Source organism: Protopterus annectens, chromosome 2.part1 (genome assembly GCF_019279795.1).
Source record: "Protopterus annectens isolate FY-2018-M chromosome 2.part1, PAN1.0, whole genome shotgun sequence".
Lineage (NCBI taxonomy): Eukaryota > Metazoa > Chordata > Ceratodontiformes > Protopteridae > Protopterus > Protopterus annectens.
In genome coordinates this window covers 288,838,441-288,863,440 of record NC_056729.1, presented here as the reverse complement: position 1 = coordinate 288,863,440, position 25,000 = coordinate 288,838,441, and the positions used below count along the sequence as shown (strand labels likewise).

At 40.8% G+C, this 25,000-nt stretch overlaps 1 protein-coding gene across 4 annotated transcripts in view; it reads right to left on the bottom strand.

Moving 5' to 3' along the window:
• The window catches only part of CFI (complement factor I), a 790,564-nt gene that overhangs the window by 18,066 nt on the left and 747,498 nt on the right, over window positions 1–25,000 (bottom strand). The window lies entirely within an intron of this gene.

The following is a 25,000-nucleotide window of genomic DNA, read 5'->3' as shown; positions in this document are numbered from 1 at the left end:
CTCATTCATTTCATATTTTGGTGCATGCAGAATACTTTTATTCCAGACTTATTATACCTTTATTAATGGGTTACAACACTTTTTCACACTCTCTCACTTATTTTATATTACAATACATGCAGAGACTTTATTCAAGACTTATTATACCTTTATTAATGGGTTACAACACTCTTCTTCAGGCTCTCTCACTTATTTTATATAATAATGCATGCAGAATAATTACTAACCTGCCTGGTGGCACAGCCTTAGCAGCCTATCTGCATAGGCTTGCCGATTCACAGCACAGACACCTGCAGCTGTGAAGTAAATTAAGGGATATTGAGATATACCTATCCATTATATAGACTACAATAGCATTTCTTACATAGTTCATTCCATGGCTACCTACTCAGTAGTGGGGCATCTTGCATGTCACAGGCCTCCTATATCCATCAGTTCAATTGGGCCTGCTTCCATCTCTTCAGGTCTGCATGGTGGTGACGGACCTGCTCACCAGTCCGAGGGATGCCTGTGGCACTGGTGAGATCATGAGCTAACCGGTTCCAAGCCTCCACTTTGTACTCCGTCCCTTGAAACTGGCCCTGCAGGAGTCTTGACTCATGATGGTGGACATGGAGCCAAACCACGTATTTTGACTCCTTGATGCCCCACCGGTACGCTCAAAAGTGAGTACCTTCTCCAGCATTGGCCATTCTGACTGCAGATGGGAGCTACAACCAGTTATGGAGAGTATTCCCGCCTATGGAGCTTAAATATGTCTCATTTCCCAAACTTATTTGTGATTGGCCATTTTTGAAAATTCTCAGCTAACAGCAAACCTGCTTAGCAATGGTTAAACTTCCATTTATAAGTATATGTATGTTAACAGTGCATGTTTATGCTAAGCTGTCATGGCTTAGTGGTTCAGTACTTTGATTATGGTGCACACTGTCCTGGGTTTGAGCCTTGTCATTGCTTTTTATTTTACTACTGTCCAGACAAGCTAGGGGGTGTGGCTGTGTTTAGGCAACTTTGCTCAACTTTGTTCTACGTTGCTCCACATTGCCTGATGGTGCTCTGGTTAGCGCGGTGCGCAGCTCCGCGCAAACCTATTGTGCTAGGTAAAGCGCTGCTTAGCTATGAGCAACTATATTGTGCTAGGTAAAGTGCTGCTTAGCTATGGGCAACTATATTGCGCTAGGTAAAGTGCTGCTTAGCTATGGGCAACTATATTGCACTAGGTAAAGCGCGGTTTAGCTATGGGCAACTATATTGCGCTGGGTACAACGCAGCTTAGCTATGGGCAATTATATGTCAATATCCTTAATGCTGTTCACCTTCTTATATTTATATATATACATTTTGTTCACTAATACATTGAACATTTCAATACTTTTTACTAAAATTTCATTCATATATGTCAGGAATTATTTTATATACTAATTTAAAACATAAAATAGAAAGGGGAGTGGTGGGACTAGAACCGGGAATGCCTTCTCTGTGTGCAAAGGCTCTACCACTATGCTACTGCTATTTGGCTTGATTTGAATAAACATTTCTTATTATGCTCTTCGATGTCGAAATTGCTAACTGTAGCTAAGCAATGGGCACACCCGCGTAAACACGGGCAAATATGGGTAGCTATATTGGGAATTATAAAAAAAAAGTTTACATTTTACAATTACAAAGGGGTTTAGTATGTGGGGATGTGTACTGTTTGCTATGTGTACATTTCAGCAGACTTGCTCATTGCACTTGTCATTTTCACATTTATATAGTTGCAGGGGCGTGGATATTTGGACTGCTCGGCAGCCCAACATGCCCCCTGCAATCTTACATGCTCCGTGTTAGACTTCCAGTTGAGTCAGCGCACCCTCATGCATATGCATGATGTGCTGACATCATACTCTTACACGGCCGTTTCCGTGTAGGACTTATTTAGTATTACACGGAGGATTAGTGAATCCCCCCCCGCCATTTTATTTACACTATCATTTACTTTAACACTTTTTAGAAAAAGAAGCATTTATGTGATCCTACATCTTCTGTTCTTGCTATTCTTACTGTCAGTTGCTGTGCTAGTAATGACAAGATCTTATGGCATAGACAGAAAAGTGACACTAGTTTTCATAGTTTGGGCACAACACTGGAAATTTGCCAGCCTTACATTATACCTTACTACACTGGCTATCAGTTGTAATTATACTGCATCTAAACTAACCAAAATCTGCATTAAACAGCAGTGGGTTATTATGAAAATAGCTGATGTCATGAAAGTCTTCTGAAATTATTATGAGTAAAGATCTTTGTGATGAAGTTTTAAAATTTAGCTATAGTTATTATAATGTAATATACAGTACAAGAACTTGTAAAGTATAGGGACTGTTTTTCTTTTTTTTCTTTGTTTTTCCAGCTAATAATAACCATTGTATGACATTAACTGAGGCTTGCTAAATTTTTTTGCATACTGTATCAAAGGAAACTGATTAATAGATTTTACAATGCATTCTATTTCAAGGGACACAACCCCTTTCAAATCAAAATATGACATTATTTTTTAAAAAGACAAAAGGTCCCACACTTTCTACAAGCAAGGAGCTGTGCCCCATGCAGGACTCTACTGCTATAATCAGCTTACAAGGCTGCTGCGACTTAAAGGGAAGAGAAGTTCCCTATATAACACTAACCGCTGATCAAAGTGCATTTTGTGCAATTTGTTATTCTGGGGAATGTGGCTGTTAATCACTTGTTATGATACCTTCTAGAAGCTGAGTCAAATTAAAGCACATCAATACAATTATGTGATAGAGGACTCTCTTTGATCATTCCTTGTTAGTGTTCATTCTGACTGTGACCCTAAATTCCCTGATTGCTCCCTAAACTTAAAACTCTGCTGCTCCTCCTGCTCCCAACCCTAAATTCCCTGATAATTCTCTTAAAATAATCTGACATTTTTGTTCTGTAAATGCTCATATTTGGGGACATGCATGCACCTGCACAGAAGTGTCTCATGACACAATGTGCTGTCTACATAAGCACATGTCCTTTGAGACACACATTATTTTTCCCACCCGTGCTCTGAGCTGAGTCATTACTGTTACTACTGTTACTGCATGCCTAAATTGAGCTCCTCTAAGTAGCTATGTGGCTGTTAGGTTATCAGGCAACATCTGCACTTCATCAGCTGCATCAAGTGTCAGGGCTTTAATGCTGCTACTCAAAGGCAATGAAGGGAGGAGCTTTTTGGCCTATTTTTTATCCATGAAAAGATAGTGATCATTAGTGGGTCTTTATGCAGGACCAGCAGAAAGACAGTTCACATGCTATATGGCCCAAGGCAAAAATCAGCGCATCACTAGAAGAACAAACACTCAGAGACAGGTCAATGAATGATCCTCCTAGAGGTAAATATGGTGTTTAGCCAGCACATCTCCCCAGTCCCTGTAGGGGCTGTTCTTATTTCTGGTTACTGAAAGTTGGAGACTGCACACATCTTTTGTTGAAGATGAGGGACTCAAAAGTGGCATCCACCCAATTCTCACCTGAGGGTGTATCCTACAGGTTGTTGTCATGCCTATTAACCAGCTGATCTGCTGGAATCTGAAACGTATCACCATAATCATAGGTAGTGCTACATTGACAACAAGAATTCTCCTGGAGTTATTTCTATAGATCCATTTAGGATTTCAAATCTTATTTGAAAAGGATCTGCTGATTTGTCTCATGATGTGTTTTGCATTTTTGGGGTTAGACATTAAGTAAAATTTTGGGGGGCCCATAGTGCCTACCAGCCATCACCCTCCTTGCAATCCGTTGGCCCATTCATTCCACACAGGATGAGAGCTGATCCCATACCATTCCTTCTCTGTGAGGTAAGTGTCAAACAATGAGTCCATTGTTTTGGCAGCCATTAGGACTTTTCAAGCCATAACTCCTCCCACAGGTGGCAGGCATTAGCACCCACATCTCTGCTTCTCCACACACATTGCAAAGGGCTATCATCACAAGCTTTACAGAACAAAACTAATACACTTGGTCTGTGGCCATAACCATTTCCACAATGATTTGCTGACTGGAACCACTGCACACTCCCCCATGATGGGCGAGCTGGTGTCACCCACTTACTCCCTCCCTTCTGCACTTGTCACTTCAAACACCATAGCCACTAGTCTAATTTGGGTCACCTGAGGTGCAGTCAGGGCTTCATCCCTCTGGACATTAAGCAACTGTCTGACATCTGCTGGATGATTGACTCATACATACAGGGCTTCACCCTAAAGGAAGTGATCTGAATCCCATGATGGGCCCAGTGTATCTCCCACTAGTTTACTCCTCTCTTGAGAGGTCCATTATTGCATACCAGTTTTGGTTCTGCAGCAGTTGGTATTGGTGTTTCACATGTTCACATTCATGCTATACCAAGCGTAAGCTTACTTCAGTGTAAAGAGATGTTGCATGGTACTCCCTCACAGTCCAGCTTATACAATGATTAAGAGGATACTGAGATTATTGTCTCCAAGATGGACAAAATAATGAGTCTAACCCCTCCCTTCTCATTACATCTGTATGGTGCTCATTTGGATAGTCCGTCATGCTGAAGAGAAGGAGCTTAGACTGTCCTCTGTCTCCTTTTTCCCCTTTAAAAACAATGCTTGATCTGGTCCTAGAGAAGGAATCAAGCTCATAATGCTTTGTAAAACTATTTAGAGAGGATCAAGTAGCAGCTTCTAGAATACTTCTGGAATCTAACCATTTTCAAAAAGTCGTAGATGAAGTGAAGGCCCTGGTAGAGTGTCTCTCGACTCTACCTAAAACAGAGTTGTTATGTGATTATAACAAAAGGTAATATACTTAGACAACCATTTAGAAATAGTCTGTTTTGACACAGGTTGTCCCTTCTTCCCACCTTCACAAGAAATGAAGAAACTGATCTGAAGAGCTAAAAGATTTAGCTCTGTCAAAATACTACGTGAGTTGTCTGTGGACATCCAATGTATGGAGTATCCTCTCTCCCTAATTTTCAAGTTCAAGAAAGAAAATGGGGAGATGGATAGTTTGGCTTAAAGTAAACTCAGATACCACTTTAGGCACAAAAGCAGGATTAGTTCTTAAAGAAAAATGAGATAGGGTTGGGTCACTATAAGAGCTTGCAACTGAGATACTCTTCTTGCAGAAGTCAGAGCAATTAGCAAAACTGTTTTCCAAATGAAGTACATCAAGTCAGACAGATTAGATGGTTCAAATGGAGCAAGCATTAGCTTCTCTAACACAAAATTAAGATCCCAAAGATGGACCAGTATTTTTCTTGGAGGCCTGTTATGCAAAACCCCTTTCAAGAATATTTTGACATGAGACTGCATTAAAGGAGAAGGATCCATGAGCAGACATGTTGAAATAGCTGATATATAAACCTTCTTGATAGAGGAATAAGAAAGGCCCTAGGATAGTAACTGACACAAATATTATAAAAACAGAGAATAACTGGCCCTGAATGGGTGCTGGTTATGTTGTTGACACCAACTAGAAAACCTTTTTATATTTGCTAATATATGATTTTCTAGTAGCAGGCTTTCTTGCCTCCATTAGTACCTGCTGCATGTCCTCAGTAAACAGGTGCCTAAAAGGAATTAAGATTTTATCATCCAGGCAGTTGATTGAAGATGATTGATGTCGGGGTGTTTCAAACTCCCCTGTTCTTATGTGAGTAGATCTAGTTTTTTGAGAAAGCTTATGATAATTGCCACTAGCCATTTCCAAAAGAAGGGATAACCACAATTTCCTGGGCCAGAAAGGAGTCACCCCAATGATCTTGGGGAATTCTTTCAGAATCTTCAGAAATACCTTGGATATTAGTGGAAAGGGTGAAGAGGCATACAGGAATATACCTGGTCAGAGAAAAGAAAATGCATCCGTCTTCCAGTTCTTCTTGCGTGGAGTCCTGGAACAGAATTTTGCCAGTTGATTGTTCAGAGAGGAGGCAAACAAGTCTACTTGAGGAACTCTCAAAGATGGATCAAATCTTAGAGGACACCCTGATTTAATTTCCATTCATGAGAGTTTGCCCTTATCCTGCTTAGCTTTCCCTTAAAGTGAGGTTGTGCTGTGATGCTATATCCCAAGCTAACATGGGTAGTCTGCAAAGGGGGGAATTCCCTGATTCCTCCTTGCATGTGAATGTACCACATGAGTGCCATATTGTCTGTAACCATGATTTGAGTGCCTTGATAAGAGTAAGTATCTCCTTGATATTTATGTTCTTGCATCTGGCCTTGGTGTCCTACACCCCCTGCACTTTTATTCTTCCTGAAACTGCTCCCTTAGCAAAGTCCAAAGCATCTGTAGTGACTGGCTACTTTGCAGCAGGGAGGGAGACAGGAAGACCTGGATTTAAGGATATCTGTTGTTTCCACCAAAAGGTGTATCTTCTGACAAACCTCAGCACTGGGATTTGAAAAGATAAAGGGTATTGATGCTTGGACCAAAGAGATTTCAGATAGTACTTTATCTTCCTCATATGGAGTCTTGCCAGGGGTATTATAAGAATCACAGATGCCATGAGACCCCAAATCCTGAGGTATTTCTTCACAGTGATCATTGTCTGAGTGGAAAACTTTAGAAGTAGATCTAAATAAAGATCTTTTTTTTCCTGTGGAAGAAAAGCTCCATGAAGTGAGGTGTCTAACTGGCAACTCAGGAACACAACCCTGTGTGAGGGAGTCAAGCAAGACTTTTGAATGTTCTTTTGGAATCCCAGCTTGTGTATGAGATCTCCCACCAAAAGAAAAAAAGATTTCTGACAATTTGAAAAACAACTCTGCAAAGATAAGCAAGTCATCTAAATATGGAAAAGTATGGATACCCTGTAACCTGCAGTGAACTCTAACTGGAGCTACACACTTTGTGAACACTCTTGGTGCAGTGGATAGTCCAAATGGTAAGGCAGGGAACTGATAATGTGATCCAGACACAAAAACAAAAAATAAGAAATATCTGAGGTTTGGATAAATAGGAATGCCATGATAAGCATCTTTTACGTTTAGTGTTACAAGAAAACTTGAAAAAAGAAGAGGTAATAGGTTGTGAAGTGACATCATTTTGAATTTGGGCACTATAACAAACAGGTTTAGGAAATAAAGATCCAAAACTGGACTCAAAGCATTTTCTATCTTTGGCACTAGGAACATCTTTAAATAAAGCCCTTCCCCTCCTGCAAAGGAGGAACTGTGTCTATCACTCCTTGGGCTATCATGAGATGAAGAAGAGGTGGAAACAAAAGAGTCTGACTTGGAGGATGAGCAATGACCCCCTAGAAAGGAAGAATGTCCTCCCACTGCCATCTATAACCATGATGAATGATTTTCACAACAGATTTCTTTGAAACTATCTGTTGACAAAGAGAAAAATGGATATTCAGACTTTCTGGAAGAAAAAAAGGGCCAGGGTGGGAGAGGGTCACAAAGTCTCTTGAGTAGTCATTCAGACTTGGACCTTTCTTGGTTTTTGGAGGTTTGAGACTTCTTTTTGGACCCCCTTGCCATTTCTTCTTAAACCCAAATTCTGTTGAGACTGCTTATACTGTTTTTGCCAGAACTGGAAAGAGGAGAAAGAAAACCACTTGGACAATTTGGAAAAGCAGGGTTGAAAAATCTTAGAGATTCCCTGGATCAGCTTGACTCTTTTATTACATTTTTATCACCTCTGCAGCAAATGGGCCAAACATGAAATCTCTCTCTAAGGGAAAATGTAAAATCTCATTTTTAAGATCATCTGGAAGGTTCTAATAATGCACCCATACAAACCTCTTTAAAACAGTACCAGTGGCCATAGCTCTGGATGAAGTATCAACAGAGTCATACACACATTGCAAACAATGAATAGTGACCTGTGCACTAGAAGAAACTTAAGTTATTTAAAACAGATATTTCCTCACAAAAACAACCTGCAGACGAAGCATTCCTCATACTTTCACAATTTGTCAGAACAAACTTTAATATATGAGCCTGACAATTCAAAATTCTGACAATCAAAGCTGCAGAAGTATACATTTTTCCCATACCTGTAGAATAATGTGTGCATGTTGTATCTTTAAGAAGCATTTCCAAGGACAGCACAAACATATAAATAGCAAGCATATGCTAGCTTCAGTGCCATTTTGAGAGTGCATCCAGGGAGTGAGCATGTATGAGTGTATTACCTAATTTGTTTATAAATTTACCTAAATTAAAGTTATTAAGCCTCAATCCTGATCTGTTTGTATATAATAAAGCTGCTTGAACAGAACCCATGAATGCTCGTCTGTTTTATCCTGACTGGACGAGCAACATGGTATCAGAACCAGGATTCCAGATGCTGCTTTTCAGAGCTGTGAAGTGCAGAGTTAATAGTGAAGGTAAACTAAGTGAACCGAGTACAAACAAGGACCAGAAATGAACTAAAGGTAATGAAAACTTGCACAAATTATTTATTTTATACAAAAGGATAAAATGGAGCATTACAAGGGCACTAACCACATTATTAAGCAAGCGAGAGGCACAAAGAGTTTATTAATCAAACAAAATGTAATGCTTAAAATTAAGATACATGATAAAATGATTATCAGAAAAGCACAAAAGGGGTTTGGAATAACCTCAGAATTGCAAAACGAGCAGGTTTAAAGTAAAACAAGCATGTTTAGAGTAAAATGAGAACTCTCTCACCCCCTAAAGGGCCCATCTCAATACCAAAAGATTGCCAAATTCTGGTAATCACGGCCACACAGGTAAAACCGCACTCTCCAAAGCTAAGAATACAGCATCCATGGGACCAGATGACATCCCAGGCTGTGTACTACATGAACTACAAAATGAACTGGCACCTCACCTAAGTGTCATGTTTAATCATAGCCTCACCTCAGGCTTCGAGCCCACTGAGTGGCGCACAGCTACAGTTATCCCACTCCACAAGGAGGGATCCACCTTGGATCCCGGAACTACTGTCCCATCAGTCTGACGAGCCTGATCTGCAAGGGCATGGAATGCATTAAACTTATAAACAAAGACATTGGCAACCTTCAAACACTGGACCCCACCCAGTTTGGGTTTGTGAAGGGCTGATCTTGTCTCCTGAACCTGATTGACTTCTTTGAATCAGTCTCCAGAGCTGTGGATGAGGGTAAGGCAGTCCACACAGTCTATCTGAACCTCACCAAGGCCTTCGACAACACCCCCCACTCTGGAATCATAGATAAACTTACTAAGCTGGGCATAAATCCCTACATCACTCGATGGGTTGCCAACTGGCTTACTGACAGAACCCAGACTATAAAAGCAGCTGACTCCAAATCCAGCTCCAGACAAGTGACAAGTGGAGTACCTCAGGGTTCAGTCCTGGGACCACTCTTGTTTGGCATCTACTTCTCTGAAGTACAGGCCAACACTAAGGGACTCTGGCTAACAAAGTTCGCAGATGACTCCAAACTGGGAGCCATTATTGAATCCCCAAATGATGTGGATATTCTACAAAAGGGCCTTACAAAAACAGATGCCTGGTGCCAGAGCCATGGGCTGAAGCTTAATGCCAAGAAATGTATAGTTATCCCCTTTGAAAAAAAACATGTACCCATGAATTTCCACATAGGTGGCAATACACTAAACATCGAAAGTGTGATGAGAGACTTAGGGACACAGGTGGACAGTGGTCTCACTTTCGATAACCACGTTGCCACAAGAGTTAGAAAATCCTTCTATGTGGCACACCTCATCACTAAAGGCTTTTCATCCAGAAAAAAGGAGGTCATTGTCCTACTGTACTCATCCATCATTAGACCCATTATAGAGTATAATGCCCCATTTGGTATGTACCTCACAAGACATCTGAAACAGCTGGAAAGGCCACAGAAATACATCACTAAAAGAATCACAGGCCTAAAGCAGATGCCATATGCTGACCATCTAAAAAAACTCCAGCTATACTCTGTGGCATATCGTCTACTCAGAGGCGATCTCTGATTAACATACAAGGCCATGTCAAACCCTGAGCTGTTGGACATGCTCCACTTAAAGAAATCCCAATCCCTTAGAGCCACATGCTCCAGGGATCTAAACCTTGTTATCACAATGAACAAAACATGCTGGAGGGATAGGTTCCTGACCCAGAGACTTCCCATACTCTGGAATAGACTGCGCATACATGTCAAGCAGAGCACCTCCTTGGTCCTCTTCAAAAGGAACCCTGATGATTGGATGGGAGATAGGAAATTCACCCCAGAGATCATGTCAGTCACCCTGCTAGACAGGGGTCCAGAGAAGTAAATACTGTGGGAAGAAATATCCAGGGAATTGTTATGGCTAGGCTTGTATAGGCCCTAGGGCCGGTAGCCTAGTACCAACCTATGAACCTATAAACCTGTATAATGGGCATAAAGAAAGATTAAATGAGCAAAACAAATATAATAAAGGGCAAAAAAGGGCACAGTGAGCATAAATAAAAGCAAGGCGATTGTGTGATTTTTGGCAAAGTACTGTGTTTTGGCATAACTGCTAATCTGATGATGTCAATCTTCATTCATTCTTGACTGTGGGATTGGTTCCAATCCTTGAAACTGACTTGGCTGTTATATCAAGCTCACACCAGCCAAAAACTTTGAAGCCAAGGCTACCCATAGTGTCGCTCTTCCCTTCACCCCAGATCTTGTTTGCCACATAGAAAATCGGATGCATCAGCCACGCTCTGAGCTAAGTGCTAACTTGTTTTGATATATATATATATATATATATATACATACATACATACATATATTTTTTTCTATTTGTTTAAATTGTTGCTTGTTCTCCTTTATAGTTATCGTTAGTGTTGTCTATTGGCGTGAGTGTTTGTTTAACCCCTTTTTTCTCCTACTTTTTCTAATCTATTCCACTTACCATCTTTGGTATAGGCCCCTCCCTTCCCTTTACCTCTGGTAATTCTTCAGTACCATCACTGGTATTTTTATTTTCCTTCTTTCCTTCTATTACCCTCTTCTGGACATTTTCTAGTTACCATTGTTAGTATATTTATTTAAAAAATAAAAAAACTTTCTTCTGTACTCTTTTCATTATTTCATTAGTTTTTGTGTGCGTGTGTGTGTTTTGTGTGCGTACCCTTTCAATGTTCTTTGAAAGATGACAGAAAGGCAGAAGGAAACCACAGGGTTTAAGCAATGTGGGGACTGTGGCAGGAAGATGCCTAATTCTGATGGGCATCTTTCATGTGTTTATTGTTTAGGTGTGCCTCATTTGGAGATACATCCACTATGTGAACTCTGCAAGGGTTTCAGTGCTTGCATCCTTGCAGAGAGGCAAAACAAATGTATTCTCAAGGGACTGCTAAAGGCCCTTTTAGTGAAGCTTTGTCTGAGGTGGAGACATCTAAGTCTCACAGAAAAGAGTCTAAGAAAAGGAGCCATTTGGTACCTTCATCCCCTAAGGTACATGAAGCTAAAACTACTAAGTCTCAGGTTTTGACTCATCCTTTGAAACCAAGGCATAAAATATCTAAATCTGCACCAACTCCTCCTCTGGCACTGAAGCCTGTTACATCTCCTATGGTGCTGACCTTTACTGAAGCTACCAAAACTCCTACATCTCCGACCTTATCATTGGTACTGATGACTTCACCGGCACTGGCAATAGTTTCTCCAAATATCAAGGATACGTCTTCCCCTGCCAAACAAATTAGTGGTCATCAGACCACGATGCCAAAGGTTGAGAGTATACCCAGGACTAGATACTCCCCATCTATAGAGCCCTTTTTGGGTGAACAATTAAGTCCCTTTCTTGAAAGGCCAGAATCACCCTCAGGGATGTCCATCTGTTCCACCAGGAGCCTTTCAGAGTTAGATGTAGTCAGATTGGTGGATCAACTGTTGATAGCCAGAGGTCTTCCTGTTCCCCTTAGGACCTCTCTCCCATCCAGAGCTGAGATTTACTGTCGTGGGACACCCACTTATCTTTCTCATTCAAACTCTCTGCAGGTCTTGGAGCCCACTGCTTTGACGCTCCCAGTGTCAACTACTTCAGTACTGATGGTGGATCTCACCTTGGTTCTGGAACATACTCTGTGGTTGGCAGCTCCATTGGAGCCAACTCACCCATGGGACCATGATTTGCTGCCAGCTCCGGGATCCTGGATGTGGTTCAATTTTCTCCATGGTGCCGTCTATGGTTCCTGGTGCCCTGGCACTTACAAGTCCTCTCGTGGCTCCTACTCTGGGAGGGGCTCATCGGAGTGGGGTGTGACCCTAGTTCCAAGGTCATCTTTCTCGTTTCTGGACTCCCATCCCTCTTCAGATAGGCCTGCCTTCCAGATTATGGAGAGAGCTATAGCTTCAGCAGGCTCACAGTTGGCACCTTCCCTGTTGGCATGCCATATTTTTGTTCCCTCTGATTCACAGCTGACACAATCTGCTACTCCAGGACAGTGGGCACAAGAGCAGCAAGATACCCTAGTGCAGGGTCCTTTCTCTTTGGAATCCTCCTCAGATCTTCCCCCTGAGGAGGCCCCCTCATAAGAGAATGTGCAAGAGGAAGCACCTGGATTCTCACAGATTACAATGAAGGGGAAGGGTCCCCATGGTCACCCCCTGAAGATGTGTCCTTTGGAGACATCCTTGAGATACTAAAACAGAGGGGTGATTGGAAGCCCGTACCTGGCCTTCTCCTTCTTGGGTGACTCCTCCTGCCAATGAACTGATCAAACTCACTGTACAGCTTGCGTGGAAGGCTCCTGATACCATAGATTGAATTCCATGGAGACCAGACAAAATTCTTTCAGTGCCTGAGGATCAGCCTCACTGGTCGAAGGGTCTAGCAGTGAATGCCATAGTGGTGGTGGCTGCCACAAAAAAGGAACTTGCTGAGGAGAGTCCAGCTGTCCATCCTCCAAACTGTGACAAGGTCTGGGATAAGGTTGCCTCCCAGCTTGCCACCCTAGAGTCAATCTGCAACTCGTCCATGCAGCTTATTGCACATACAGCCAAAGGGGTATCCAGGGCAGCAGGTACAAGCATTGCCATTAGGCGTCATGCCTGGATGTGCTTATGTGACTTTGTGGACCCCTTCAAGTCTTCCTGTATTAACACTCCTGTTGATCCTACTTCATTATTTGGCCCAAAAGTCAGACACATTAGTCAGGTGTGAAAAGGATGGAAAGATCCTTTCTGCTGTGGGCGTGCATTTTTCCACTCTGCAATGACTCTACTCTAGGAATCAGACGGGTGGAAAGAAGTGGTTCAGAAAGTCCCAAGGGCCTTTTTGGGACACACATGGTGAGTATTCCCCCTGGGGCAGAGGGGGAAACTCATCTGGAAGACACCCCTCCCATGGCAGAGGGGCTCCACGTAACTAGGGTTCCAGGGATTCCTTTTCTAGACAACCCTACCAGCAGTCCTGAGCAGTGGCCCAATTGCTTACCTTGGGAAGCAGTCGGACGAAGATTCTCTCTGAACCACTCAGCCTGGCTCACAATAATATTGGATTCCTGGATGCAGACATTCAACAGAGGTTAGCACATTCCCTTGAATCTTTTACCCAAACTCCAAAGGCAGATCCCCAATGTTCCACCCAGTCAGAGGGATATAGCAGCACTAGAAATTCAAAAGCTGTTTCAAAAAAGAGTCATCCAAGCAGTCCCACCAGACCAGATAGGATCCGGATTCTACTCAAGATTCTTTATAGTGCCAAAAAAGACAGGGGACTGGAGGCTAATATTGGACCTCAGTGTACTAAACAAATTTGTAAAACAAACAATATTCCAGATGGTCACAATTCAGTCTATCCTTCCTTTTCTGGAGAAAGATGACTTGATGTACAACATAGATCTTCAGGATGCGTATTACCACAAAGATGGACAAATGCTTCACAAGATTTCTCCACTTCCAGCTAGGAGACAGTCATTACCAATTTTGAGCACTGCCCTTTGGTCTCACCACAGCCCGCAGGGTGTTCACCAAATGCATGGCAGTGGTAGCAGCTCACTTAAGGCTACAGGGATTCCGTGTGTTTCCATATTTAGCCAACTGGCTCCTCACCTCCACCACCAGGCATCTGCTGCTTTCCCCCTTGGACTCCATTCTAAGTCTTGCACAGTTCTTAGGCATCTCAATAAACAGAGAAGTCAAAACTATCCCCCACACAGGACATAGAATTCATCAGAGCAAGACTAAACACAAAATCCTGCATGGCTGCGCTTTCTCTTCACAGACTGGTAAAGTTTAGGTCACAACTTCAAGTGATACTCTCTCAAGACAAAGTCCTGGCTTGTCTAGTCTTACAGCTTCTTGGGACCATGGCAGTGACAATCATCTTAGTTCCTCTGATGAGGTACCACATGAGGCTGCTCAGTGGCTCCTGGTGTCACAGTGATCAATGTTAACTCATCCAATGTCCCACCCAATCCGCATAACAAACCGATGTAAGCAGGATTTATCTTGGTGGATGAAGCCAGAAGACAAACTATGGAGTTGCCCTTTCTCACCCTCTCAACCCAAGACTGTAGTGACCAGGGATGCATTCCTGGTAGGGTGAGGGGGGGGCATATTTGGGGAAAGATAGTCAAGAGGCCAATCTACATATCAACATCCTAGAACTGATGGCAGTGCTATTAGCATTGCAAGCATTCCAGCCTGTCCTCCTTTTGGGGACAATTACTATTCAGTCAGACAATGTCAGTGGTCTGGTACATCAACAAACAGGGGGGGGACCAGATCCTACCCCCTATGTCGGGAAGCCCTAAGAGTTTGGCAATGGGTAATCACTTCTAACCGCTTTTTGATAGCAATGTACGTCCGGGGAAATTCCAACATGATTGCAGACAAACCGAGCAGATGTATTCTCCTGGCTCATGAGGGGTCTCTCAATTCCAATGTAGTGATGAAGATCTTTCTTCGATGGGGTCAGCCTTGCTGTGATCTGTTCACCTCTCCCATAAACCACAACTGCAGCAGCTGCTTTGCCCTAGTCCCCCTTCAAGGGGAGTCCCCAAGAGATGCTCTTCACCACGATTGGTGCCCAGGACTTCTATATGCCTTCCCACCAATCCCTCTAATTCCCCAATTTCTGAGGAAAGCCTAACAGTTGAGAAGCAAAGTGATTCTCATTGCACCATACCTCCCAACCATACCAAATTACTCAGTTTTTACTGAGTTTTGGGATCCAAACAATGGGGTGCCACGATTCCTTCATTCTGATTTTTTCCACTTTATTTTTATTTTTTGCTTTTACGCTGATGTCATCACATGTGCAATGATGTCAACAGCGTTGGGGCTACCAGCTTATCAGAATTGAGCTCAAGGGCACACATGCACTCATTTCCAGCTGGGCGCTCAAGGGCTGTTCGAATGCTCTGCGAGCAGGAAGCCGGGAACAGTTATCGGCTGCAAATGATCTCCGGGAAGTTCATATGTCTTGTGGTTGCAGTGGATTTGAATTAATAGCTGGAGTAGTGAGCAGAGCTAGCTTGCCCTGTGAACTGTGCACAATTTTCTTTCGCCCAGCGCCTGCAGGAATCAGAAGGGTGAGAAAATTTACTTGCTTTGTCGGCTCAACCTGTCCTCTTCCAGGTAAGTAAAAGTAAAAAAAGGAAAGATTCTGCTGCATCAGCACACTTCTCCTGAGTCCTGTTTGTTAGAATTAGCCAGCCTGATTATTAGCTGTTTATTAGAAACCATGGTCCTGACTCGAGTTTATGTGACCTGTCTTTAGTGTTAAAAATATACAAATTATTTATTTTACATTAGTTTTCCACTTCTCTGTTAACTTTAGAATACTTTATGTGGGTTAGTAGAATAGAATGTAGTTACCACTGTTACACTTGTTTTCAAATGTCCTTTACATGTCTAGTGAATTTTAAATTGTTCAGATGAGGTGAAGGAAAGCAATCCGTAATTTATTTACTTTAAACAAAGATGACTAAGTTCTAATAATGAGCCTCTCTGGAAGCTGGGAAAATCAAACCAAGGTATCTATATACCTTTAGTTAGCTGGCTACAGTTGTCAAGTGTTGAAGTGTCCAACAGTCTGAGTCATGTCACTGCGCATACATGACTAAGAGGGATCACTTTTCACTGGTCAGCCCAAAGGTATACCAGTGAGTATTACTAAGTGACTTATTGTTTATATAAAAACGTCTTTTTTTTCTTGAAGTGCACTGATTAAATGTAGACATGTGTAGTTTGTACTGGAGAGGTGTGTTCTTCCTATTGTTATGTATTTTTTATCATGTCAGGGCTTAGTAATTTTGGTAATGCTTATGATTGTGACATGTCAGAGTTTTATTTATTTGTAGTTTCTTAAACAGATAGATGGGCTGCTCATTCAACCCTTTTCAGCCAAAAACCTGGGATCTGTAAAGACACAAGAGAAATGCTGTTTATATTTTGTGTTTAATATTTTGTCTATTCTTCAATTTGCATTTAAAAGTTGGTACCCCACAATTCCACCAGAGTGGGTAGGGTTAAATAAATATGTATGCAAATTTTATATTAATCAGCGTACAGATTTGTACCTATTTTTCTTGGCCTTTGTCCAAATTTTTGATGTTTCCAGGTTGGCAGGTATGCATTGCACCTTATTGGTCCCATCAAGTCTGGTTTCCCTTTCTCTGGCCTCATCTAGTCCACTGTCCATGGATTCTGGATCCAATTCCAGACCTCTTATCTCATCCGCAGGACCTGATGTATCCCATCCTACAAAATCTCAGGCTGACGGCTTGGTTTCTTCACTTCCAGTAATTGCCAGGTGAAATAATTTATCTTCCCCAGTACAAAAGATACTTTTGTCATCTGATAAACCATCCACCGGAAAACTCTATCCTAGTAAATGGAAAAGATTTGTTTTTTGGTCTGATGAAAATGGTATTGATCCTTTCTCAGTCTCGCTCAATAAAGTCTTGGAATACTTAACTACCTTATTTCAATTAGGTGCCTCTTCCTCTACCATTAGAGTTCTTTTAGCTGCCATTTCAAATTTCCATAACAGATTTGATGATCATTCTTTGATGTTTCACTGTCTTTGTAAAACATTTCTCAAGGGCACTTTTGAAACTGCCTTTCAAAGAGCCCATTGCACCTTCGAATTTAACATTGGTCTTACAATGTTTGGTCTGTCAGAGTTTCGAGCCAGTAGCCACCTGTGATATCAAGTTTTTATCTTGGAAGTCTCTATTCCTGGTGACCATCACATCGGCCAGGAGAATCTCGGAGTTGCAGGCTCTATGTGTAAAACATCCGTGTATCATTTTTCACAGAGAGACAGTATCACTCAGAACTGATCTCTCCTTTCTACTTAAAGTAGTGTCAGAGTCCAATAGCAATTAGACCATAGATTTACCAGTCTTCTTTCCAAATTTCTCAAACAAGGGAGAATATTACTTACATTTGTTGGATGTACACAGACAATTACGCTTTTATTTAGATAGAACAAAATCCTTTAGAAAATTGGATCAACTGTTTCTAGCCTTTTCAGGTACTAGACTGGGCAAATCAGTTTCAAAAGTTTACTCTATCAAAATGGTTGAGAGATTGAACTACCTTTGTTTATAGCCAAAATAAGCTAGACATCATCAAAACTTAGAGCTCATTCTACTAGATGTTTCCACTTCAGAAGCCTTTCATTCCAGAGCTTCTATGGATGACATATGTGCAGCTGCAATTTGGGCTACCCCCATACCTTTATCACTCATTACAAATTGGATATTGTCTCCAAGGGAAGAGCATCGTTTGGCTCTATGGTGCTCAGGAATATCATTTCCTAGGGCCTCCCAGGGTCTAAAGTAGCTAGGGACTCTGTTCCAACAGTCAAGAATGAATGAATATTGACAACATCAGATAAAGAAGTTATGTTCTTACCATAATGTTCTACCTGTGTTGTCGATCTTCATTAATTCTTGACATCCCACCCTCTTACCCCCTCCAAAAGATTCCTGGAGGTTTGGAACTAGTCCTGGGGTTCTAGTAGGGTTGGTGCTCAGACAAAGTTTCCATAATTTTCTACTTTATGGGCAAAACTCAATCTGAGGTGAAGAGAAGAAAGGCAGTATGGGTAGATTTGGCTTTAGAGTTTTTGGCTGGTGTGAGCTTGATATAACAGCCGAGTCGGTTCCAAGGATTGGAACCGAACCCAACAGTTAAAAATGAATGAAGATTGACAACACAGATGGAACATTATGGTAAGAACATAACTGCTTTTTTTCCATTGAATTCAGGGCAAAACTAGAGTATTTGAAGCATCTCAAAGTGTGTAAAAGTGCTTACAGTGTGTGCTCATTACTGTGAAATTATTCTGAAGAGTTTATTTGTATGCAAAGTGCAACTATTTCGTAAAGTGCAGTCAAAATACAGCCACTTCAAAAAGTTTCTTGTGCTGTGTCTATTCACAAAGTATCACCATTACAGAGTGTTTCTAGCACTGTAGAGTCATTTAGCAAAGTATAGCCATTTTGGAAAAGTTTTAGTGTGCTGTGTACTGTTTATTCGCAAAGTGCATTTACTTTGAAATGTTTTTTATTCCGGGTTCTTCTGCCCAGTTTATTAGCACAGTGCAGTTATTTTGAAATGTTTCTTAAACTGATGAGATAATTTCTTACAGTACAGTAATTTCAAGAGTATTCTTGTGCCCGAGAGACTTAATTTGCAAAGTTCAGTTATTCAGAGGCTTGTTGTGCTATTGGGCATCATAGTTACAAATATTGGCATAAATTTCTGACATATATATGTGTGTGTCTTCATGCATACTTGCAAAACCCTACACTGGTATTTGTTAATATGGCAGATGGATTTCGAAAACCATCACCATTTGTATTTAATCAGAATGTCGCAGAGAAACGGAGAATATTTGAGCAAAAGTACACTATTTTTATACAAGCAGCTTATTCTGACAAAAATACATGCATCAGGGCATTCATTTTGCTAACCTAGCTGGGTAAGAGGCCATTGAAAGACAGCATCCATTTGTATGTGCACCAGCAGTATATGAGGGAGAAGGTGAAAACCATTATATTGTTGTACAGGCTGAATCAAGGGGAAGATCCTGAGTATTTGAAACTCAAATTCAGGGAAATGAGTAACTCACGACAAATGTTACATTTAGGGTTGCCACCTTTTCAGATGCCCAAAGTGGGACATTTTTGCAGAAATGCAAGATTTTGAAGGACAAAATATACCCGTGGTCAGTGCAAAGGACAGAAATTCATGTTTTTTGTCAAAATAAAGGCTTATTCTTGTAGCATTTGGCCTGCTTATGCTATTTAAAATAACATTTATATATTTCAGATACAAAATAACAGTTTTATGCAACTATTAAAGAAAACCTAGGAAATATTTTTGTCCTAAAATCTGAGGACATTTGCCATTTTTTAGTTTTTTTTCGCAGGATACAACTGCCCAAAGAGGGACTGTCCCTCGCAAAGAGGGACAGGTGGTAACCCTAGTTACATTACAGAGGCATTTTTTTCACACGAGATCAAAAGCAAGGGAAACTTTTGCAGATTATATTACTGACTGAGAAACAGAGCTAAAACGTGTAGGTTTGGTGACTTAAATGAGTTAATAAAGGACAGGCTTGTGTGTGGTATTAATAGTGCTGCAGTGAGAAAGATTTTGCTTCATGACAGTGATTTAACACTCAGAAAAGCTATTGAGATTTGTCAAATCCATGAAGTTACAGAAAGGCACACAAGTACGGTTGCAAGTGATAAGAGCATGGTTTCAGCAGGCTCCAGAGCAAATGTAGACAGCATGCAACACATGGCTAGCAGAACCAGGCCTAAGCACATGGCACTTGCTACCCCTGCAGTCTCCTCAAGTAAAACTTGTAGTTTTCCAGCAAGTTCTAAGAAAAGGACATGATCAGTGCAGTACAAGGGTGAGTCAGCAAAACCTAAATCAAGCTTTATTGTTAACTGTCGCAACTGTGGTGCCAGTCATGAGTCTAAAAGAGAAAAAATACTTAGCATTTGGTCAGCAATGCCACAAGTGTAAAAAATGGAACCATTTTCAAAAATTTTGCAAATCAAGTAAACCTCACAAAGTTATAAAGAAAGCTCACTCAAAAAAGCAGGTTGATCACATAGAGAACTACAATTCTACTTTCGACATAGATGGTGTGTCAGTAATTGGTGAAAAGGTTGATGCAGTAAATTTGTTGGCAAAGAATAAAGTGTTTTGTAATGTCCAGATCAATGGAAAATCCACCGAGCTCAAAGTAGACACTGGTTCAAAGTGTAATGTTATGTCAGCAAACATATTTGCTAAGGTGAGAGCTGGTGAACAATTTAATGTAGCTGGTTGTGCAAAACTTATTGCTATGGAGGTGAAGAAATTCAAACCAAAGGCTCAGTAGTGCTTTCATGTTATTTGGCTAGGAACTGCTGCAGCTTACTATTCTATGTAGTCTGAAGACCTGTACAGTCATTATTGGGTCTCAGAGACAGTCTGAGAATGAATCTGCTTTCCTTTACCAAAGAAGTTCATCACATAAGCACATATCCCAGTTCCAACAATTTTCTCAGAGTATGCTGATGTTTTCGATGACAAGTTGGACAAACTTCCAGTTGTGTATTCTATGAAGTTAGATCCAGAGATCAGTCCAGTGGTCAGACCAGCAAGAAAAGTTCTGATAGCTATACAGAATAAAGTCAAAGTTCAGCTGGATAAAATGGTGCAGCAAGGTGTAATTTGTCCAGTTACAGAACCAACTGAATGGGTGTTGTCCATGGTAGCAGGCCACAAAAAACGCTCAGATGAAATCAGAATATGTATTGACCCAAGAGATTTGAACAAAGCATTAAAAAGACCACATTATCCTATGTGCACTGCACAGTTGATGAAGTCACAGCCCTAATACTGAATACCACTGTTTTTTTCTGTCTTAGATGCAAAAAGTTCATTTTGGCAAGTGATGCTTGATTGCAAATCTTCACTACTGACTACTTTCAGTACCCCGTTTGGAAGATATAGATTCTGCAGGGTGTCATTTGGAATGCATTCTGCAAGTGAATTCTTTCAGTGTGCAATGGAGACATTTTTTTCAGGTTATCCTTGTACCATAATAGTAGATGATTTATTGGTTGGAGGCAATGGTGAAGCAGAGCATGACAGAAACCTTAAGAAAGTTCTAGACAGAGCACGTGAAGTGAACTTAAAGCTCAATTTTCTGGCGTGCAAATTCAGACTACCAGAAGTTACATATGTAGGTAATTTATTTACTAGCACTGGCTTACGACCAGACCCATCCAAGCAAGCAGCCATTCTTGAGATGCCACCACTAGATAATGTTCAAGTTCTACAACATTTTCTTGGTATACTCAACTATTTAGGCAAGTTTATACCAGACTTCAGTGAGTTGACAGCTCTTTTGAGAGAGCTGATGTGCAAAAATGTTACATGGTCTTGGTTGGAACAGCACCAGAAGGCATTTGAAGAGCTTGAGCAGAAATTTGGCACCCCACCTATGTACATTGAGGTACTATGATGTCAATAAACCAGTAACTCTTTCCTGTCATGCTTTAAAATTTGGTCTTGGCACAGTTATTCTTCAAGAAGGCAGACCAGTAGCCTATGCATCTAGATCTCTTACCCAAACTGAAATGCAATATGCTCAAATTGTGAAAAAACTTTTGGCAGTAGTATTTGTATGCTCAAAGTTTCATGATTATATTTATGGTTGAGCTGTTCATATTGAAACTGATCACCAACCTCTAGTCACTATTTTAAAGAAGCCTATGCATTCAGTTCCAGCGAGATTACAAAGAATGATGCTCATATTGCAAAAGTACAACTTCAAAATGGTCTATACAAAAGGCAAACTTCTTTATCTGGCTGATACCTTATCCAGATCACCCAGAAATACAACAGAACAGCTTAATGCAGAGAATTTTTACTCTGATGTCATAGAATTGCATAATTTTTCTACCATGAGACTTGATGAGCTGAGAGATCATATAAAGACTGATCCAGTTTTGCAAAAGCTAAACCACTACATTAATGTTGGATGGCCGTCTAAGCAATCTAGTGTACCACCTGAAGTGCAAACTTATTTTCCTTACAGAGATGAGATGATGATGAAAGATGGCATTATTTTCAAAGGTCTTAAAATTGTTTTTGCTTCCTTACAACAAGAATACATCCAGATTTCGCATTGTGGTCACCCAGGTTCTGAATCTACCAAAAGAAAGCCTGGGTACCTTTTTTGCTAGGCTTATATAGGCCCTAGGGCCAATAGCCTACTACCTACCTATGAACCTATGAAGAGGGGTGAAAGGACTAGTATTTTGTCCTTCTTAAGTAAAAGACATCGATAAAGTACTTTCTTCCTGCTTAGTATGCAATAGTACTATACTACATTTGCAAAAAGAACCACTTCATCTAAGTCAAGTTCCTGAACTACCTTGGTCAACAGTAGCCACTGATATATTCGAGTGGAACAATCAGCATTATTTAGTGTTGGTAGACTCTTATTTGAACTGGTTTGAGATTGATTTACTACCTAATCTAACATCCACTGCTTTATCACTAAGTTGAAATGTCATTTCTCAGTCCACGGTAGTCCACACAAAGTTATTTCTGATAATGGTATCCAATTTACCAGTCAGTTGTTTCAGAAATTTGCAAAAGAATGGGACTTTGTACATGTTACTAGCAGTCCAGAATACCCACAGTCAAACAGACTCACTGAACGTGCAGTACAGAGTGCATAGAAGTATTAGAGAAGTCAAAGCATGATAATACCGATGTCTTTCTGAATTTGCTCAATCTCAGAAACATACCCAATGATGATATACTTGGCTCACCTGCTCAGAGACTTCTATCTAGGCAAACCAGTACAACACTGCTTATCAGTTCCAGTTTGTTGAGGCCTAAACAACAAAGCAATTACAGCCCAACTATTCAGAAAGCATTCTTTCCAGAAGTCCAGCTATGATAAATCGAGCAGATTTCTTCATCCATTGAAAGAAGGAGAGACAGTGAGGATCCAAACGGTGAAAGGTTTCGACCGAATTGGTCAAGTAACAGGTATATGTACTAAACTGAGATCCTACTTCGTAGAATCTGAGGGTGTGGAGTACAGGAAAAAATCGCAGACATCTTCCTGTACCAGAATAGATATTGCACCATTGTTCCTGTGATACAGACTCTAGATCTCAGAGCAATCCAGACAATGTTCCTGTTGCAGAATGGTGTCTTAACTTCTACTTCTTTTCCTGATGATGTTCCTGATGTCCCCAAAGTTGAACATTCAGCAGAGACAGTCTTAGTTGCTAGACCTGATTCTAATTTTTCTGCCACATAATTTGGTCATATTTCCAGACCTAGTGTGAAATACACAGCAACCTGGACATAATTATCTATATGTATTTAGTTCTGTATAATTGCATGACAAAGAATTATTTGTATCAATTGCATGTCAATTAATGTTGTCAATGTTGCTTGACTCATTTCTCAAAGAGGATGTAGAATAGTGTGTTTATGTTGTACCTTTAAGAAGCGTTTCCAATGACAGCACGTGCATATAAATAGCAAACACGTGCTAGTTTCAGTGCCATTTTGAGAGTGCAGCCAGAGAGTGAGCATGTATGACTGTAATAGCTAGTTTGTTTGTAAGTTTACTTAAGTTAAAGTTATTAAGCCTAAATACTGATGTGTTTGTACATAATAAAGGTGCTTGAACAGAACCCACCAATGCTGATCTGTTTTATCCTGACTGGACGAGCGACAATAACTATCAATTTACCCATCCTTTTTAGAAAGTGTAGAATTGGAGTTAACTAAGTTCTTAGCAGCAATGGGATCAATTGATGCTATAGCTGCTGGGTCAGGTTTGGGAATAGTGTATAAAAATTAAAAAAAAAAAAAACTGAGGAACTTTATACACCCTAATTGCCTCTATAAGGGCAACTGGCTGACTATTAGAAACATTGCAGGCAGCAACACACACATCTTTCTAAAACAGAGAGAACAGGAGGAATGGGTGTAGGTTCTGGAAAATCCTTCTGTAAGAACTCATAGTATTTTCTGAGGGAATGAGAAATCTCAGTGTTCTCCCACTGAAAACACTGGCACATTCTAATAATAGTCTCAGTGAAAGAGGAACCCCTATAGGGAAAATCTGAGCTCTCCTCTTAGTCTGAATCAGAAATCTGAGGAAATAAACCCAAATCTGTCCCTGAATCTTTTCAGGAAAAAAATTCCCTCTTTCTTTTACCGGAAACTACTTTACAAGAAGAATCAACAGCCTGAATTAAAACCTGAGTCAGACCCAGAAAACTACTCCTATACAAAGAAATTTGAGGAGTACATACGTGTTTGGTTTTATGTTTCTTTTTTGACATGAAAAATGGGCCATCTGTGTTAGTCATGGCAGCAGCTGCTTCCCCATGGATGGGCACAGCATTCTGATAAAACAGGAAAACCTTCCCTGTTCCCTCTCCAAGGACTAAAAAGAGTGACTCTCCCTTGCCCACTGTGGGGATTCCAATGGCTGCAGAGGACATATCCAACCCCTGGTCTATAGTGGCTGTAGGTGCTATAACAGAGATCTGGGGTAAAAGATGAATGGTCTGAGGTACAACAAATGGCCACACCAGAGCCAACCTCCTGTGACTGAGCCAAACTGCTAGTCTGCTGTGGTGACAAAGGATGTTTGCTTAACTTTTTCTTTTTGTGGATGGAAGAAGGCCCGATCATGGATCTGATAGTCTATTCCACTGTCAAGCCGAAAACGGTTCCTGTTTCCCTGGGAAGACAAGCAGCAAATGCCAGTAAAACTAGCAGTCCACAAAAGTTACTTTTTTGACAAAAAAAAAAAAAAAACACAATAAAATGCACTTCAAAACATTATGCAAACCCCAAAAGGAAAAATTAAGACAATTCCTCCACAGAAAATATGTTTTCAGTTAGTATACTGAACTTTTAAACTGACAGAAAAAAAAGGGAGCTCCCTGTAAAAGTATGTTACTGTCTTGACACAGCCTGCTAAAACACAACACTCCTAGCTTTAAAATAACTTTCTTG